We start from the raw sequence: 8,115 nt of genomic DNA, 5'->3' as shown, positions 1-8,115 counted from the left end.
TGTACATGAAAAGGCCACGAAGTGTGTTAATGGTGGTGAGTAGCTTAGTCTCTTTGGTCAGTTCTTGCGTCATATACGCAGATGTGAGATCTAGTTTCGAGAAAAGTTTTCTTCCAGCCAATGTGCCAAATAGATCTTCCGCTTGGGCAGCAGGTACTGGTCCTGTAGGGGGACTCTGCTTATGGTCGACTTATAATCCCCACAGATTCGTACGGATCCATCAGGCTTCATGACGGGACGATAGGACTTGCCCAGTCGCTAAATTCCACGGGTGAGATCATGCTTTCCCGCAGAAGCCGGTCCAGTTCGTGTTCAATCTTTTCCCTCATCACATAAGGCACAGCTCTAGCCTTGTGATGGACTGGTCTGGCATCCTGTGTGACGTAGATTTTAACTTTCGCCCCTTTGAAGGCTGAAAGAGATGTTCAAAACGACTTGGAACTGTTGAGCAGGATGTCCGTTTCTCTGACGACATGGTGTGAACATCATCCCATTTCCAATTTAGTTTTGAGAGACAATGCTGGGAGATCTCCGAGAACAATCCACATGGAAATCGGTTCACTGTCCCTTTGTGTGTCACAGAGAGCATGGCGCTGCCAAGGATTGGGACGATTTCTTTGGTATAGGTCCTTAGTTTGGTGTCGATCCTTGTGAGTTTTGGTCTGTTGCATTTGTGCGGCCATAGCTGTTCAAATTGTTGAACGCTCATGAGAGATTGACTAGCTCCCGTGTCCAGTTCCATGTTGACGGGTATCCCGTTGAGTAGCACCCTCACCATTATTGGAGTCGTCTTGTTGTAAAAACAGTGGACCTTGATCGTGTTGACCCGCTGAACTCGGTATCCCGGGCACAGTCCTCACCGTCTTCTGGTCCGCTTTCCGACCCTTCTGATTCGTATACCAGCCGAGCTGCTGTTTTTCTGCACATGCGAGCCATATGCCCTGTATAGTTGCAGTTTCTGCAAACAGCATGCTGAAATCGACACCCCCTTGTTGAGTGCCTTCCCCCACATCTCTAGCACAGACCGCTTCCATTGTTTCCGAAGGATGAGCTGCGTCTGGCTGATCTCTCTTGAGCTTCTCTCAGTCTGTAGTTCATTGCTCGCATTGTGGGTTGATGAGGTGTGAATGGCCGTTCATGTGGCCCTTGATGGCTTCTGCCTCAACTGCCTGCTGTTGAAGGCCTGCTCTCCTGCCTTTGTCTGTGTGTGGGGGTAGCAGCTTGTTTCAAGCTGTGAACCCCTTGTTCCGATGTTTCGTTAGTTGTCGTACCCACAGTATAGATCAACCTCGTTTCTTCTTCTCCTGCCAATAATGTCTGTGCGATCAGTGCTGCTGCCTCTAGGATCAAGTTCTTGGTCTCTATAAGCTTTAGGAATACGCCTGCGTGGCCTATTCCTTCAATAAAAAAGTCTCTCAGTACTTCTCTCCTTGGTTCATTGGAGAACTCACGTAAACTCGCCAACGTCCGAAGTTCCGCCACAAAGTCGGGTATGCTCTGTCCAACACAGCGTCTGTAGTTGTAGAACCTGTGTCTGGCCATATGTAGGCTGCTCGCTGGCTTCAGGTGGTCTCTCACCAGTGTGCTCAACTCCTCAAACGACTTGCTTGCCCCTTTTTCGGGTGCCAGCAGGTCCTTTATTAAGGCGTAAGTTTTCGAGCCACAGCTGGTCAAGAGATGGGCTCTTCTCTTGTCTGCCTTATCGTCGCCCAAAAAGTCTTTGGTTACAAAGCTTTGCTGGAGCCTTTCTATAAAGTCCTCCCAATTGTCTCCAGCATTATATTTCTCATCTGAGCCGTTGGTAGCCATTCTGTGGATTCTGTGATCTCGTAACTCGTCGCCACTGCAAAGTCCTGACCCTGCAGTACAGACTTACACTAGGCACATGCTGAAGTCAAGGTCACCCTGGACATGCACCTTTATTTCACAGCTCTTGAGTGCCACACTTGCCTGAGACCTGCCTTTATATACCTGTGTGGAACTGGTATGCAGTGTCTCCTGCAAGTGAAACCCTGGTGATAAAGTATGCTTGTGGTTACAGGTCATATCTAGTTGCAGTCATGTATAGCATGGTAAGGTACAGTTATATACAGTCGTGTGAGATAAATGACACTGCTCATCTGGGGCTCGCTTACCATGTCGGAGTTCTGAGTAGAGCGCTTGCTTCGGGAGTCTCGTGTCGGGCATGTGGACAATGTGGCCCGCCCAGCGGAGCTGGTCGAGTGTGGTCAGTGCTTCAATGTTGGGGATGTTGGCCTGAGCGAGAACACTGATTTTGGTGCGTATGTCCTCCCATGGGATTTGCAGGATCTTGCGGAGACAGCCCTGGTGGTATTTCTCCAGTGATTTTTGATGTCTGCTGTATATAGTCCATGTCTCGGAGCCATACTGCGGGGCAGATATCACCACCGCCCTGCAGACCATAAGCCTGGTGCCAGATTTGAGGTCCTGGTCTTCAAACACTCTCCTCCTCAGGTGATCGATTGCTGTGCTGGCACACTGGAGGCGGTGTTGGACCCCGTCATCGATGTCTGCCCTTGCTGATAGTAGGTTCCCGAGGCGTGGAAAATGTCCCACGCTGTCGAAGGCCACACGTACAGCCTTCCTAAATATAGCACCCTCATTCTATTCTCTGAAAACAAGTTCCGGAATTCTCGGCTAGCTGTGTAGGTTTAGAGCTGTGGTTTTATCCGAAGATAGATTATATCACAGTGTTTCCGTTGTGTCGTAGTTATCACATTCGCCTCACACACGAAAGGTCCCCGGTCCGAAACCTGGTGGAAAGATCTTGAAAACTTGAAAATGGGACGAATGGCTGACTCCTGTTCCTCACTCTTACGTTCTTATGATCTCTTGACCTTTCACAGGAGAACAAACTCTCCTCTGAACATGCATGAGAAAGCTCCAGAAAATATTTCCCCCCGAGGTGCTTTCGCGTGTGAGGCGAACGTGTTAACCGTTACACTGCGGAAACATCTCTACATTCAGCACCAGATTACCACATTTAAACCAAATGAGATCGGGATAAAAGTTCCTCACATGTTCAGGGCAAAATATATGATTGCCGGTCGACAAATGAATGAACAAACTTCAGCACCAGGTCAGACGGAAATGTTAAGGGAGCAGGTGGACAGCTGAATCGTACTTTCAAGGAGTTGATGGTGACAAAACAAATGGGTTCCGCTTAATGATTAAGTATAAGAAATGGTACATAAACCGACATTTCTAGATGAAAGAGTGACCTGAACACAGCACCTCAGACCGCTCGGCCATCCTGACGACTCAGTGCTGCATGTGGCCACATGCAGTTTGATTTTGAACTTTTGTGTCTTGTCACATGAAATAAATGATGGCAGCAGGCGCATCTCTGCCTTACACCGGGGAAACAGTGAGACAGACCTTGGTGAAATGGGTTTGGTTATTGCCAAACAGCAAAGGAAATAATAATTCTGGAAGAAAAATATCCAAGAGAACAGTGACCTCGAAGTTATTTGAACACACAACCCTCTGATCTGGAGTCAGACACACTACCGTTGCACCATGAGACCTACACAGTGCGCTGGAGATGTTCGTCTATATGAAGGTTCTGCAATACAAGGGGCTTTAAAATCCCCGCCAATTCCCACCAGGTGTCACAAGCAGCGCTCACCTGACAGGCACCGTATGATTTCTTCTTCAACTTTTCTCTTGCTTTCACGGGAAACCATAATTAATTAACCCCTCACCTTCTGTTGCACAATCAAACAAATGCTAAATCAGGAACAGTCCATACTTCAATCATTTGTCCTGTGCTTTGCATCTTAACTGTTAAACCATATCCCATTTTACTCACTGTATTTTAGCTTTCTGGTTCAAAGTCTTCAGGGATCTGGGGCAACGTTTATCAAATTTAAGAGCACCGGTTATTCCTATCGTACACACAAAATACAATCAATAGTGAAGATAAAATCCCACTGTGCGTATTTGCAGACTCAACGCAATAGGATTTCAAATAAAGTGAAAGAATTTTACACTGAAAAGATTTGGAAGTGTTACTTGTATTTGTGTCTTTAATTAAACTTTGTGACGTCTGACTCCCGTTCATGCCACTGCTGAATAAGAAAGGAGGGTTTGACGTTGACCAGACTGCACTGCCCCTGATATTTGTCAGCTCATCCTTTATATTCAGTGGGTTCTCGCCCTTTGACGGGCTGCAGTGTAGCGGGTATCACGTTGGCCTCACACGCAAAAGGTCCCCGGTGGATCCGTTTTCTCTCAGTCAAAGTTATCCATTTATTGAAGTGAAACAAAGTGTAATTAAGGAATAAGGGAGCCCTTTTGCCAGGAGAATAAATAGCAAATAAAAACAGCAAATGCTGGAAATCTCAGCAGGTCAGGCAGCATTTGCCGGGAGACTAAACTCGCCTACGGTTGTTCATCCACAGAAACTTTAAACATAATGTTTCTGCCCGGGATTAAACGAGGGAGCTTTTGCGTGTAAAGCAAACGTGATAAACATTGCACAAGTTTCAACAGCAAGTTTCAACATCTGGGGCGGAGCGAACAGGCGCCTGGCTGCAATGAGCGATAAAAACCGACGTTCGGCAAAAGTCAGGCTAGCTCAGTCGGTAGAGTTTGAGACTTTTAATCTCAGGGTCGTGGGTCCGAGCCCCACGTTGGGTGATTGCATTTATTTTAATTTAATGCAGCTTTCATGGAAAAACATCATTAATTAACCCACAATCTTCTTTTGCACAATTAAAGAAATGCTAACTGAAGGAACTCCATAATTCAAGTATGTGAGATACTCAATCATGATTTCAATCATCATTAATCCACCCACAACATTTGACATACGTCAAGGATCCCACATTGGCCAAGCCCGGCTAGCTCAGTTGGTAGAGCGTGTGACATTTAATCTCAAGGTTGTGGGTTCAAGCCCCACGTTGGGCGAATACGCTGTGTTAAACTTTTATGTTGCTTTCACGGGAAAAAATCATTAATTAACTGATCAATTGGAGAGGCTGGGTCCGTTTCCTTTGGATCAGAGTATTTTTCCTCCAGGATCGATAGTTTCCTTGATGAATCAGAATAACCAGACCCTATATCTCCCCCTGGATATTCGGGGGTCTATCGTACATTCCCAATCGTGTGATCGCCCCTTTTCTATTCTCCAATTCAAGCCATATGGCCTCGTTCAAAAATCTGTCTATCTCCACCTTAAATATATTCAATGACCCAGCCTCCACAGCTCTCTGGGGCAGAGAGCTCCAACGATTCACCACCCTCTGAGAGAAGAAATTCCTCCTCATCTCCGTTTTAAATGGGCGACCCTTAAACGTTCAGGGAATATGGGGATCAGCCATGATCGTATTGAATGGTGGAGCAGGCTCGAGTGAACATGTGGCCTACTCCTGCTCCGACTTCTTATGTTCTTATGACCCCTTATTCTGAAACTATGCCCCCAAGTTCTAGATTCCCCCACAAGGGAAACATAGAAACATAGAAAATAGGTGCAGCAGTAGGCCATTCGGCCCTTCGAGCCTGCACCGCCATTCACTATGATCACAGCTGATTATTCCCTCAGTACCCCCTTCCTGCTTTCTCTCCATACCCCTTGATCCTTTTAGCCATAAGGGACATATCTAACTCATTTTTGAATGTGTGGGTTAATTCCCGTGAAAGTAACATAAAAGTTTAAGGAAAATAATTCACGCAAGTAGGGCTCGAACGCATGATGTTAAAATAAAAAATCTCATGCTTTATATACTGAGCTAGTCAGGCTTGCCCACATCTAATTTGTCAATGGTGACCCCGAGGATGTTGATGTGTATTTGCCAAAGGAACATAAGAAATCGGAGCAGGAGTCGGCCATCCGGCCCCTCGAGCCTGCTCCACCATTTAATAAGATCATGGCTGATCCGATCATGTACTCAGCTCCACTTCCACGCCCGCTGCCCATAACCCCTTAACCCCTTATTGTTTAAGAAACTGTCTATTTCTGTCCTAAATATATTGAATTTCCCAGCTTCAACAGCTCTCTGGGACAGTGAATTCCACAGATTCACAATCCTCTGAGAGAAGAAATTCCTCCTCATCTCAGTTTTAAATGGGCGGCCCCTTATTCTAAGATCATGCCCCTAGTTCTAGTCTCCCCCATCGGTGGAAACATCCTCCCTGCATTCACTGTTAGTGAAAATAAATTCACATAGAGTCTGGTAAGGTAAGAGAGACAACATTATTGCTAACAGAGCTCTGGGAGAAGAGTTGAGATCCAGCGATCTCCCCGAGTGCCTTGTGCCGCGGGGTTATAAGCAGTTTACAGGGGGCGGAATACAATCATGTAAATTAATTTACATACAACCAATCGATCCATATGGCAACGCAATTCATTTACATTCAACTTTTTAGTCCTAGTGAAACCTGATAGCATGGTGCGAGTTTGGGGGCCCTTCCTCTTTATCTTCTTTTGTGGTTCGTTATTCTGTTGCAAAGCTTTCGATGAAACAGTGGCCTGCACCTGGCCAGGAGTCACTTGTTGCTGCAGAGTTCATATCAGGGACAGCAGATAGGCTTCTTGGTACAAAGTTCATTTCGTGGTGGCTTAACCCATCATGCTTTGCTATGTCTGAAAATCCACTCCAGAACCATCATTCTATTCTCGTAAAACCAGCTCCTGAAGTATCGGCCAGCTGTGTAGGATAAAGCTCTGGTTATATTCCTAAGATTACATTAACCACAACGTTTCTGTAGTGTAGCGGTTATCACATTCGCCTCACACACGAAAAGTCCTTGGTTGAATCCCAGGCGGAAACATTATTTTGGAGGCTATTTTTGCTGTAAATAAATTGAACAAAAGTCGCCCAAGGTTCCTTGTCGCATGAGCAGTGAATATTTTAAACCAGTCTCCTAAACACAGGGTGTATAAAGTCAGATAGGGGAGAAAACTTCATCAATGATTCAAGCTCCTTAAATGATTAACATAAGAACATAAGAAATAGGAACAGGAGTCGGCCATTCGGCCTCTCGATCCTGCTCTGCCATTCAATAATATCATGGCTGATCTGACCATGGAATCTGAGTTAAGGGACTCGGGGCCCTATTCTCTCTCCCCTGAGAAGGTTCACGTTCTACAGTCAAGCCTCTAAAAGGCACCACTCTGTGTACAGTACTTGCCGGGTTTGAGTCCTGAGGATGAGTCATGCGCCTGGAGCCATAGGTCGAGGTCAAGAATGCTTGGCTCACGGAGATGGCCTTCTGCAGTGTGACTGTGGTATCCGCTGACAGTAGCTTATGAAGGAGGCCCTCGCGGCCGATTCCGATGACAAAGATATCCCGCAGTGCTTCGGTGAGGTGCTCAGCAAAATCCCACAGTGCCGCCAGCTTCTTGAGGTCTGCAGCATATTTCGTGATCTCCTGTGCTTGGGGCCGTCGGTGTGTACAAAACCGGTGTCTGGCTGTGAGGATGCTCATTTGGGCTTGAGTTGTTCTTGGATCAGTGTTACAAGCTCCTCGTACATCTTGGTCATTGTCTTCGCTGGTGCCAGCAAGTCCCTGACGAGGCCACAGACGGTAGGCCCACAACTGGTTAGCAGGATAGCTCTGCACTTATCAGCCAGTGTGGCTGGGTTGACTCCTGCCACATCGTTTGCTGTGAAGAAATGGTCGAGCTTCTCCACAAAGGCTTCCCAATCATCACCATCGGCAAAATGCTGCAACGTACCAAGGTTTGCCATTTTCGTGTGAAGGTCCATAATCTCGTCGCCAATTGTTATACCTTCAGATGCTCTGATAATTACTCCACGAGACAATGTGTGGTGCTTGAACTGTAGTGACCTGAGTACTTTATTGATAACCACAGAGTGAGGATCACACCTGGTGGCCTGACTTTTATACTAAGCCAGGCACACCTGTACAGGTAAGCTACAAGTCTCCCACTGCAGTGCCCTCTGGTGCAAAGCTTCTAATAGTACAAGCAATAACCATGTAGGACACATGACAGGTGTCACTGTGGAACCGTTTCTCTCATTCAAAGTTCGACACACTATCGTGGGCACCACGAGGTCTAGGTAGGTAGCTATTCACATTCAGGTTCATATATAAATATATATAAATATATCGACATGTATCGTAACG

At 46.4% G+C, this 8,115-nt stretch overlaps 2 non-coding genes across 2 annotated transcripts; both read left to right on the top strand.

The window, feature by feature from the left end:
• Positions 1-4,589: 4,589 nt before the first annotated feature.
• Positions 4,590-4,665, top strand: trnak-uuu (transfer RNA lysine (anticodon UUU)). The gene has a single exon. It is a non-coding gene; the product is annotated as a tRNA-Lys (tRNA).
• A 194-nt stretch (positions 4,666-4,859) lies between these two features.
• Positions 4,860-4,932, top strand: trnak-uuu (transfer RNA lysine (anticodon UUU)). The gene has a single exon. It is a non-coding gene; the product is annotated as a tRNA-Lys (tRNA).
• The last annotated feature ends 3,183 nt before the right edge of the window (positions 4,933-8,115 follow it).

The sequence above is a fragment of the Pristiophorus japonicus genome, unplaced genomic scaffold (assembly GCF_044704955.1).
Source record: "Pristiophorus japonicus isolate sPriJap1 unplaced genomic scaffold, sPriJap1.hap1 HAP1_SCAFFOLD_45, whole genome shotgun sequence".
NCBI classification, from domain to species: domain Eukaryota; kingdom Metazoa; phylum Chordata; class Chondrichthyes; family Pristiophoridae; genus Pristiophorus; species Pristiophorus japonicus.
This window is presented reverse-complemented; position numbering and strand designations above follow the sequence as displayed.